Consider the following 12,598-nt stretch of genomic DNA (forward strand, 5'->3'; position numbering starts at 1 on the left):
AAAAAGGCATCCGGAAATATACTAATTAGATACAAAAAATGGATAGAATTACCTGGGATGTTGGAATATCCAAAGAAATAAAAACATATTGAAAAATGAAGCCCCAACAATCACTGCTTGGAAATTCCTACATTAGGACCTTACTTTGCTAGGTCATCGGCTCAAGAGAAAATATACTGAGAGCTTGCATAGGTGGATCGATTACCATCTTTGATGATGGTGTCTAGAATTGATTTTCACCTTTTTTTATCATGATGATCCCTAGAACTGCCATTGGGTGATTTTGTTGTACTTTGTATCTTTCATCCTCTTCCTTATTATGTATATATGATTTTTTTAATTTATAAAGGAAGGTCATGGAACAGTTGTTCCACGATTCATGGCTTAAAATAACAGACTAACAGGTCACCTTGTTCATGCTCTAGAAAATTCAAGGGCCATATAATTCGGCAGCGAGTTGTACCTAGTTAAATTCAAGTATTAGAAATGATATACTTATAGTAGAAGTAGTAACAGGCAAATTATGTCTTGAAGACCTTATACCATGTAATCGACAACAGGACTTTATTTCTCTTGTACATAACACAATACTCAACTATACAACACACATATGTAACAATATTCTGGCAATTCAAATGTATGACCAACAAATATTTCCTGACATCATGCTAAATCTCCAAGGCTTTCGAACATTTCAGCTCATATCCAAAAGGAAATAATGGATCATAGTCAACACCTGCACTATTTATAGGTAGTTGATCATCATATCTAAACCAAGTTACAGGCAACGTGCCCACAAAATCATGGTCTCCAAAGAGGTAATCAGCAACTCCCATGCCCTCACTTCCAGGCAGCCAAGCAGCAACTAGAGCATCTACCTTCTAAACAACTCGCGGCTCAATAACCAAGGGCCTTCCAGAAATAACAATCACTAGGGTAGGGACTTTACTAGCAACACGAGTAATAAGATCAGAACCATTTAATGGAATACTAAGGTCGGTTCTATCACCCCCAAGCTTTCTGCATAGGGAACCTCACCACTACAACAACTACATAAGAAATTTTGCCCGTTTCAATGGTAGCATCTATTGGGCATCCTTCATACATAACTTTGGTTTCCACTTCCATATATAGATTCTTGTATGGCCTCTAATATGCTTGTACCTATTGGTTTTGATAGCTTGATTAACTCCTACATCATAGTGCGGACTAAACTAGAACGTATTTTTAATAAATAAAATGAAACAATTCCGAAACAACCCCTGCACAGTATGTTCCAACGCAAACAACTTATGCTTCAATTTCTAAACAACAATTTCACATCTGTGTATGCAACATGGTACTTGAAAATGGGTCATAATTTATCCTTAACTACTAATCATCCAACCTAGAATTTCCAAAGAGAATGATTTTTATAATAGGAAACAAATGATTGTAAGTGTCACTCAAATTAAATGTGAGGTCGTGTGTAATATATTCTCCTGGAGTTAAAATTATTTGCTTACCAGGAGTAATATTTCCACTATCACCATGCCAAGCTATTGTCCACTGATGACCCACAAGCATAGGGGATCAATCGTAGTCCTTTCGATAAGTAAGAGTGTCGTCGAACCCAATGAGGAGCAGAAGGAAATGACAAGCAGTTTTCAGCAAGGTAATGTCTACAAGCACTAAAATTGTTGGTAATAAGTAGTTTGGTAGCAAGATAATTTGTAACAAGAAAGTAACGGTAATGGTAAATGAAATGCAGCAAGATAGACCAATCCTTTTAAGGCAAAGGATAGGGCAAGACGGTCTCTAATAATAAGCAAAGCGTTCTCGAGGGCGCCTGGGAATTTCACCATATCACTTTCATCATGTTGGCTGGATTCATGTTCGCTACTTTGATAATTTGGTATGTGGGTGGATCGGTGCCTAGGTGTTGTTCTTACTTGAACAAACCTCCTACTTATAATTAACCCCCTCGCAAGCATCCGCAACTACGAGAAAAATATTAAGATAAAATCTAACCATAGCATTAAACTTTTGGATCCAAATCGGCCCCTTACGAAGTAGCGCATAAACTAGGGTTTAAGATTTTGTCACTCTAGCAACTCATCATCTAATAACTACTCTGATACATCTCCATTGTATATACTTTTCCTAACGCTTTTCCCCTTGTTTTGGACTCTAATTTGCATGATTTTAATGAAACTAACCTGGACAAACGCTGTTTTCAGCAGAACTACCATGGTGTTGTTTTTGTGCAGAAATAAAAGTTCTCGGAATGGAATGAAACTTTGCGAGGATTTTTTATACAATAAAAGATAATTTCTGGAGCCAAGAACCACCGAAGGGGGGGCACCTGGGTGGGCACAACTCACCAGGGCACACCACCCTCTCCACAAGCGCCCAGGTGGGTTGTCCCCACCTGGTGGCCCTGCAGACCCTGAAACCGACGCTATAAAATTCTATTTTTCCAAAAAAAAGGGGGAGAATGAATTATCGCATTTCACAAGACGGAGGCGACACCGTCTCCTGTTCTTCATTGGGAGGCCTGATCCGGAGTCCGTTTAGGGCTCCGGAGAGGGGGATCTTCGATCTTCGTCATCACCAACCCTTCTCCATTGCCAATTCCATGATGCTCCCCATCGGGAGTGAGTAATCCCTTCGTAGGCTCGCTGGTCAGTGAGGAGTTGGATGAGATTCATCATGTAATCGAGTTAGTTTTGTTAGGGCTTGATCCCTAGTATCCATTATGTTCTAAGATTGATGTTTCTATGACTTTGCCATGCTTAATGCTTGTCACTTTGGGCCCAGGTGCCATGTTTTCAGATTGGAACTGTCTATGTTATCACCATTATATATATGTTCTAGATCCGATCTTGCAAGTTATAGTCACCTACTACATGTTATGATCTGGCAACCCCGGAATGACAATAGTCGGGACCACTTCCGGTGATGACCGTAGTTTGAGGAGTTCATATATTCACTGTATGCTAATGCTTCGTTCCGGTTCTCTATTAAAAGGAGGCATTAATATCCCTTAATTTCCAATAGGAACCCGCTTCCACAGGAGGGTAGGACAAAAGATGGCATGCAAGTTCTTTCCATAAGCACACATGACTATTTATGGAATACATGCCTACATTATATTTATGAACTAGAGCTAGTGCCGTATCGCCCTAGATTATGATTGTCTCATGATGAATATCATCGAACGAATCGCCGATCCAATGCCTACAATTTTCCTACATATTGTTGCTGCTAAGTTACTACTGCTATTGTTACTATTGCGCTTGCTACAAAACTACTGCTATCACTGTTACTGTTACTATTGCTGTTGCTACTACTATCAAAACTGTCATACTAATTTGGTACTGATCACTTTGCTGCAGATAATTAATCTCCAGGTGTGGTTGAATTGACAACTCAGCTGCTGATACTTGCAAATATTCTTTCGCTTCCCTTGTGTCGAATCTATAAATTTGGGTTGAATACTCTACCCTAAAAAACTGTTGCGATCCCATATACTTGTGGGTTATCATACTCCACAATACATTCCCTTAGGCACTAATAAGGTGAAGTGTCATGCAGTCGACGTTCACATGACACCACTAAGGGAATCACAACATGCATATCATCAAAATATCGAACACATATCAAGTTCACATGATTACTTGCAACATGACTTCTCCCGTGACTTTAAGAAAAAAAGTAACTACTCACAAATGATAATCATGTTCAAGATTAGAGGGATATTAAATAGCATAATGGATCTGAACATATAATCTTCCACCAAATAAACCATATAGTAATCAACTACAAGATGTAATCAACACTACTAGGCACCCACAAGCACCAATCTAAGGTTCTGGTACAAAGATTGAACACAAGAGATGAACTAGGGTTTGAGAGGAGATGATGTTGTTGAAGATGTTAATGGAGATGGCCCTCCCAAATATGGGAGAGTTGCTGGTGATGACGATAGCGATGATTTCCTCCTCCGGGAGGGAAGTTCCCTTCACGGAATCGCTCCGCCAGAGGGCAAAAGTGCTCCTGCCCAAGTTTCGCCTTGAGATGGCGGCGCTTCGTCCCGAAAGTCCTCCTTTGATTTTTTTTCTAGGTCAAAACGACTTATATACCAGAAGATGGGCACCAAAGGTGGGCCGAGGAGGGCACAAGCCACCAGGACGCGCCTTGATAAGTCTCCAACGTATCTATAATTTATGAAGTATTCATGCTGTTATATTATCATTCTTGGATGTTTTACAATCATTTATAGCAACTTTATATCATTTTTTGGGACTAACCTATTGATATAGTGCCCAGTGCCAGTTGCTGTTTTTTGCTTGTTTTTTCCATCGTAGAAAATTAATACCAAACGGAGTCCAAACACAACGAAACTTTTTCAAGATTTTTTTGGACCAGAAGACATCCAATGGGCCAAAGAAGTGCCAGAGGGGAGCCCCGAGGGGGGCACAACCCACCATGGCGCGCCCTAGGTGGGTTGTGCCCACCTCGGTGGCCTCCCGCACCGCCTCTTCTCCCTATAAATCATCCAATATTCCAAAAACCCTTGGGGTAACCCTAGATCGGAAGTTCCGCCACCACAAGCCTCTATGTCCATGAAAACCAATCTAGACCCTATTCCGGCACCCTGCCGAAGGGGAAAATCATCACCGGTGGCCATCTTCATCATCTCGGCGGCCACCATGATGAGGAGGGAGTAGTCCACCCTCGGGGCTGAGGGTTTTTACCAGTAGCTATGTGTTTAATCTCTCTCTCTCTCTCTCTCTCTCTCTCTCGTGTTCTTGAGATGGCATGATCTTGATGTATCGCGGGCTTTGTTAATATAGTTGGATCATATGGTGTTTCCCCCTCTCTATCTTGTTATGAATTGAGTTTTCCCTTTGAGATTTTGTTTTATCGGATTGAATATTTTTATGAATTTGAGAACACTTGATGTATGTCTTGCATATGAATACCCGTGGTGACAATGGGGTATTATGTCAATTCACTTGAGATATGTTTTGGCACTCAAATCGCGGATTCCCTAGGTGACATTGGGGTAATCTATGCATATGGGTTGATGCACGTTCTTGTCTTTTGTTTATCCGGTAGAAATCTTGGGCACTCTTTGAGGTTCTTTGTGTTTGATTGATTATTATGAATCTGAATTTGCTTTGGTGTTATTTTAGTATGAACTCTTGATAGATCGGTCGAAAAGAATAACTTAGTGTTATTTTAGTACGAACTCTTGATAGATCCATCGGAAAGAATAACTTGGTGTTATTTTAGTACGAACTCTTGGATATATCGATCGGAAAGAATATCTACAAACAATTTCTTCTTATATTCTCCGCTAGATACGAACTTTGGAGTGATTCTTCATCGCATGTTGAGGGATGGTTATATGATCCAATTAGATTAGCATTGTTGAGAGATTGCACTAGCGAAAGTACGGACCCTAGGCCTCATTTTCAAGCATTGCAATACTGTTTGTGCTCCGTTTTATCAATTGCTACCTTGCTGTTATTTATTGTTCTTACTACAAAAACCAATATCTACTATCCATATTACACTTGTGTCGCCATCTCTTCACCGAACTAGTGCACCTATATAAATTACCATTGTATTTGGTGTGTTGAGGATACACGAGACTTTTTATTATTTGGTTGCAGGGTTGTTTGAGAGAGACCATCTTCATCCTACACCTCCCATGGATTGATAAACCTTAAGTCACCCACTTGAGGGAAAAGTGCTACTGTGCTACAAAATTATGTGCTTGGAGGCCCAACACGAGTCTACAAGAATAAAGTTGCGTACTAGACATCACGCATGCGCTCCATGGCGCGCCCAGGTGGGTTGTGCCCACCTGATGGGTCCCCTCTGATAGTTATTTGCTCCAATATTCTTTTATATATTTCAAAATAATTCTCCATAAATTTTCAGCTCATTTGGAGATGTGCGGAATAGGTGACTCTGACGTAGCTTTTCCAGGTCCAGAATTTCATCTGCTGGAATTCTCCCTCTTTGTGTAAACCTTGCATATTATGAGAGAACATGATTAGAATTACTCCATAAAGCATTAATATGCATAAAAACATTATAAATAACAATAGGAAAACATGATGTAAAATGGACGTATCAACTCTCTCAAGTTTATACCTTGCTTTTACTCAAGAGAAAACCGATATCGAAAAACATGTCCACATGCTTAGAGAGAGAGGTGTCAATAAAAACAAAATACGTTTGATTAGCTTAACTTTTGTTGCTAATCTAAATAGCCGATACACAATTATCGCTCTAAGAAATAAAATGGCCAATATATACTTATCTTCAAAAGCACGTACAAAATGGCCGATGCAGTGTTGACATCGTGCTTAGAAAAAACTCCGTGTAAGTTATTTTTCGGCATACAAGTTTTGCCGAAAAACTGGGGGGTATGTGTTGACACGAGATTTTGGTACGGTCAACAGCTTAATTAAAGTGGCTTAAAATGAAGAAGTGACGTACATGAAAAAGTTTCGTATTGTCAAGGTGAACATCTTTGAAGTTTGGGTCATCACCATCCGATCCCATCTCGAGGGCCGAACTATGCTCAAAGCACTGAGATTTTATATCCAGAGCACGGTTCGGCCGATTACGCCTCAAGGGAAGCCTCAAACGAGAAAACTTTCTACATGAATTGTCTTCGTCTCGTCGAAATAATTGGTTTTGATATAAAAATCATCTTAATACAAGTTCGTATACAAAAGTTATAGCCATCAGAGTGCGGCTCTACCACGACTCCATGAGGCAAAATATGGCGCGAGGGAGCACACAAACGCCTCATTAATGTCTGATGGGTCGCGCAAGCTGTTCGGCCCTCAAGACGGCTCTGAATCGAACAACGTTCAACACAAAAGTTGTTTGTCTCGTCGAAATGGACAAATTTTCTTTTGGGCTCATCTTCATCCGAGGTTGTTTGTGGCCTGTAGGATTTAAAAACCGAGCTGTTGTTCTAGACTTACGTAAATCTGAATTCGGTTAATTTTGGAAAGATTTGGAAGTGATTTGGAATCCTTTTTTTGTACAGGATGTCCAGCCGTGTCATAAATTGATGAGAGGTGATGCCGATTGAACAACGCACAATCGATCAATTCACCTACCTCTTTTTACCTTTACTTTAATCTTTTCCCTTTGTTCTTCTTCTTCCTCGTTCTTTGTTCATTCTTCTTGTTGCAGGGCGGCGAACCTCGAGGCCTTAGGGGCGGTCAGGCCGACCTAGTGCAGCTCATAGCCGCTGTGCGCCCTGACGGGGTCGCTCCCGGGCGTGTGGGTTTTGGATCTACAAAAGCGCCCGTCGGATTGCTTGTGTACCGCGCTTCCGGTCGGGTCTCCTTCAACGTGAGCTGCGGTGCATCATCTTCGGTGTTGGAGGTACACGGTGACGTGTTCATGTGTCAATACGAAGGTTTGAGCTTGACTCACGGCGACGTAGGGGGCAAAGGTCCAGTGCATGCCGGTGGCATGAACCTCGAGCGTTGTTGCCTCGCCGATCTTTTGCACGAGAGCTCCTATATGCCGCCCGTGAGCGTCCGAGCGACGCGGCTTCGTTGAAGCGAAGCGCAAACGGGCCGGCCCAATAAGCACGCGTCGAGCAAAAATTCGAAATTGAGGCGCACAAGTTGGGATCGAACTGCGGACCTCATTCTGGATCCAAGGGAGCCAACCAGCCGAGCTAGCTACCGACAACGATAAAATTGCAGTGCTTGCCTCAAAGTGTAAAAGGCAGCGGCAAATCATGTTATTTTTTAAAATAAAATATTTTTATAATATGCGTTGAACAAACTTTAAAATATAGAGAACTTTTTTAAAACAAACACTTGAAAATTTTAAAATACACAACTGAACATTTTGTAGTATACGTTGAACAAATTTTTTATATATGATGAACAAATTTTAAATACGCAATGAACTTTTTTAATATATGTTGAACAATTTCATAATATACTATGAACATTTTTGTAACACACGATGAACAATTTTAGAATGCAAGATGCACTATTTCATAATATACGATGAACATTTTCCTAATATCATGAAGATTTTTGTAACATGCAGTGAACTTTTTATATAATGCGCAATAAAGAGAAGAAAATAGCAAGAGAAAATAAAAAGGAAACATAAAAGAAAAAAGGAACCAAAAAAGAAAAATAAAAAACAGGAAGAAAACAATTGAAAACCAGGCAAAACAGCGAAAACACTGGAAGAAAAATCGTAGAAGAAAAACGAAAAAAACCCCGCAAGATATAGAGAAGGAAGCGGCAGCAACGCATCGAACAGTAAACGCTAATCCCGTACATGGGCCGGCCCAACCGATGGCTCCCTGAGCGAAAGCAGAACATTCTGACGCTAACCAGCGTCAAATAGGGTTTGCCCTTTCGCACAAGCTCCGGGTCCCTGCAGGAAATGAATGGAGCATGTATGTAGGGCGTGGTCAACATAGTAAACGTACAAAAGCTACTATATTGCTCAACGTGGTCGATCGGTATGTAATGTGCCTGGAGGCTCCGAGGCCGACGTTGTCGGGCAAGATGGTGGCGCCGATGACATTGTTGTTGCCGTGGACGGCATCGATGCCGTAGATGATGGGGACGCCGAGGCGGGACGAGAGGGCGAGGCGCTGCATGCTGTCGACCTTACCAACCCAGTCGGACGGGGATGCGCGTTCCCAGGGCGGACTGCCGCTGCCGTTGAGGAGGCTGTCGCCGCCGAGCTCCGTGAGGGCGCGGGGCGACGCCACAGAGAGCTCGATCTGGGCCATCGCATGCCTTCTCCTGCAGCGTCATGCAGACCGGCAGGTCGTGCACGCGCGCCTCCACCGGCGCCGACGCGTCCTTGTACAGCGGACGCTCTTTGCCTAGGCCTTGCGCTGCCGCCATGCCGGCCGGTGACGGTGAGCACAAGTCAGAGTATTGCTTTTGTTCCGGCCACCTAGAAATTTCTACAAAAATGTTCACAATATTCAAAAAATGTTCGAGAAGAGCAAGTGGTCGTGCCGGAGTGGCTACCGGGCATGACTAGAAACCATGTGGGCTTTGCCCGCGCAGGTACGGATCTTGCCGACCATGCCCTTTTTTGTTCTAAAAAATGTTCGAGAATTTAGAAAAATGTTTCAAAATTATAAAAAAATGTTTACGAAATTCAAATATTTTTGTTGTTTTCAAGAAGTATTAAGTAACTCAAAAAATGTTTGTCTAGAAGAAAAAAAGTTCATGAATTTCAAAATTTGTTCTCAAATTTCAAAAAATGGTTACGTGTTCCAAAAAATATACGCAATTTCAATAAATATTCGTGAATTTGAAAAATGTTCATGATTTTTAAAAATATCATTAATTCAAAAATGTTCATGCTTTCAAAAAACAATCACGATTTAAAAAAATATTGATGATTTTAAAAATGTTCATGAATTTGCGAAGAAGTTCACTTGTTCCAAAAATGTTAGATATTTTTTTATAAAATGTTCTGCAATTAAAACAAAATTCACGAATTTGTAAAAAAAATATTCACAGACTTGAAAATATTCCTGATTTTGAAAAATGTTCAGGAGTGCAAATAATGTTTTCAATCTGAGAAAATATGTTCGCAAATTTGAAAGACGGACAAAAAAGAAAAAGAAAAGGAAGAAATAAAGAAAGAATGAAAAAAAAGAGAAAAAGGAAAGCAGAGCAGTCACGAACAATGAAAAAAAGAAGGAAAAGGACAAAGAAATTAAAAAAACCGGAAGAAAAAACGAGAAAACCGTTTCTTGGAAGATTCTAGAACCTTCACCAAACCTCGGGCCAGCTGGCTTTTTGGCAACCTACGCGTCAAATAGGAGTGGCCTTGAATTTGTTTTGAGAAAAAGATGTAAATTCACTTTTGTTTGGGCAACGCGGCAAACCATGGGCTCGAAATCAATTCAGCTCGCCTCCAATCCGAGCTCGATTGATTTCGACTCCCACTCGTCGTCATCGACCGGAGCCGAAATAGAACGGAATTAAAAGCTTCGGCCTTTATAATGCCCAGACAACATCTGTTCCAGCGTCCCCCCAAATTGGAAGCTAGGTTTCCTCGATCAAATTCTCCCCAATTTTGGCGGCGAGGTCGGTTAGTCGAGGCGAACCGCGGGAGATCGACGGCCGGCGAGGAAGTAGCGGCGCACCACCAGACGCATGGCGGCGAAGGCAGCTGTGACCGCCGGCGATGTGTGTGTGCTGAAGCGGTGCCAGCAGCATGGCGGTCAAGATCTGAAGGAGAAGAAGGGAACCAAAAGGAAAGCAGAGGAGGCACCAGAAGGCGACGAATCTCCACTGGAGGTCTGCTCCATCAGAAGGAAAACAGCCGGGATCGACTGCTCTGAGTTGGGGCAGGGAGCCACACCGGCGACGGCGGCGGCAGCCAGGCGCGAGGAGGCTCCGGAGAGAAAGATGACGAGGCTGCCGCAGGAGGAGGTGGATTCCATCCTAACCAAGGAGATGGATGACGACTCTCTCCCTCCCGAGTACAAGGCCCTGAAGCGCCACAACCCTGCCCTGATTCCTTCGCCGGAAGAGGAGATGGACGAGGACGTGGTGAGCTTCTACAACGTCGTGCGCTTTTTCTACGAGATTGGAGAGGATTTCAGGGAATTCCAGGCCTGGGTCCGCACCGAGTACGCCAAGAATGGCTACGTCGAGGTGGATGATGAGTACCTGCGCCATCAACAGGAGATGGAAGCAATGAACGAAGCAGCACGCAAGGAGGCACTCAAAGCCTTCGATTTTTCAGACTTGCTCGACTTCTGATTTGGTGCAGCATCAGCCTGTGATGATTGTAGATGGAGTTCATTTTCTCCAGTATTATCATCCAACGACTGTATTATGCAACCAATGTAATAAGAACTCACTTTGTCGAGTATTCGATTCTCTTCTTACAAATCAGAAGGTAAAAGGGTGAGATTGTTTCAAATTCAGGAGTTAAGTAGAAACTGAAGCGTATCATGTTAAAAGGGAGGCTAATGACACCGTATTATGCGGCCAAATTAGCTTCTCCGGCTAATGTTGTAAAGACCTGGATGTATCAGGTTCCTGAACCTTTGTATGACTGTGTTCAGCTTGACACTCATGCCGACAAGAGTAATACTGATTGCTAATTCTTAAATAAAATAAACCCAAACATTGAAATAAATATTAGTTCTTTTAGAGATCAAGAGCAATTGTGAATGTAGTGAAAATAAACTGTTAAGAAGGAGATCAGCAAAGAAGGTAATGGCAAAATTACTGAATCATAGGAGTTGTCAGCCCCCCCTTTTCAAAAAAAAATAGGAGTTGTCAGTAGTTTTGCCTTTATACTCCATATTAATCCGTTATTTTGGGTAATTAACTAAACTCCTGTAACTTTACTGAATCATCATAGAAGTTGTCTTTACCAACCCGAGTATTGCTTTACAACAATTCGATGGCCTGTGTATTTGTGTAGCGTTCTGCAGATTCATACGGCTCTGAATGCTCTTCTGTAACTGATGACTCAAAATGATTGTACATTGAAACTGAAGCCTTTGGAAACTGAAACAGAAACCTTACGTGAGAGCAGGCAGAGGCGCGGAGTCAACGGTTATGCTCTTGGACAATATTCTGCAGGTTGAACAACATTCATTAAGCACCCTTGTTTGGTGGTATTTTCTCTGTAGCATCCCACTGTATCTTCAGTAAGCCTGTCCAATTTCAGGAGCTTGTCGGGGACCAGATTCTGCATTAATATTGGATTTACATGCAGCAGGGATGAGGGATTTGTCAGATAGTTATTACTTTATCATGCTTACTTGGAGCACTAAAATTCGTTCGGTGTAAGCAAACTTGTGTTGAAAACCTCAGGTCTTTCTTTTGTACGTAAAATACAAGGGTGTGCCATACATTGTACTCTCCTACCTCCATCTCTCTCAGGATTTACATCTTTACCCATGATACTAGAATGCTCTCTGCTCTGTCTACCTTCATCATTTCTCTAGCATGATGTTAGGTTTTGCTGCTAACATTTGACATCGCCACTAATCAATTTGGATTCCATATCTTTTTCGAGGTACTCCACTTCTCATGTGGAGACAGTGGCCTATTGTTAACTTGTGTCTTCAAACAATTATTGTTTAGCTAAATTGTTTTGAAAACCTCAGCTCTTTCTTTTGTACGTAAGATACAAGGGTGTGCCATACATTGTACTCTCTTACCTCCATCTCTCTCAGGATTTACATATTTACCCATGATACTAGAATGCTCTCTGCTCTGTCTACCTTCATCATTTCTCTAGCATGATGTTAGGTTTTGCTGCTAACATTTGACATCGCCTTGTAAACAGGTTACGACCCATCTTGGATGAGATCATTTCTGAGACCCAGAGGGCTTTCATTCCGGGTAGACTGATAACAGATAACGCCATCATTGCGTTCGAGTGTTTCCACAAGATCCAACACTGTCGGAGTGAGAGAGACAATTACTGTGCATATAAACTTGATCTTGCAAAGGCGTACGACAGAGTTGACTGGAGTTTTATGGAAGGTGTTCTACGGAAATCAGGTTTTTGCAAAATATGGACTGACTGGGTGATGCAATGTGTT

The 12,598-nt window shown here is 41.8% G+C and overlaps 1 protein-coding gene and 1 pseudogene across 1 annotated transcript in view; one reads left to right on the plus strand and one right to left on the minus strand.

Annotated features, from left to right (window-relative positions):
- Positions 1 to 668: 668 nt before the first annotated feature.
- On the minus strand, positions 669 to 8,909 carry LOC123039451 (periplasmic beta-glucosidase-like; annotated as a pseudogene).
- A 972-nt stretch (positions 8,910 to 9,881) lies between these two features.
- Positions 9,882 to 12,598, plus strand: part of LOC123046846 (uncharacterized) — a 19,530-nt gene continuing 16,813 nt past the window's right edge. Inside the window, exon 1 of the mRNA XM_044470278.1 lies at positions 9,882 to 10,074. The gene's annotated coding sequence lies outside the window, so the exon portion shown is untranslated. The remainder of the gene's footprint in view (positions 10,075 to 12,598) is intronic.

This window comes from Triticum aestivum, chromosome 2B (genome assembly GCF_018294505.1).
Source record: "Triticum aestivum cultivar Chinese Spring chromosome 2B, IWGSC CS RefSeq v2.1, whole genome shotgun sequence".
Lineage (NCBI taxonomy): Eukaryota > Viridiplantae > Streptophyta > Magnoliopsida > Poales > Poaceae > Triticum > Triticum aestivum.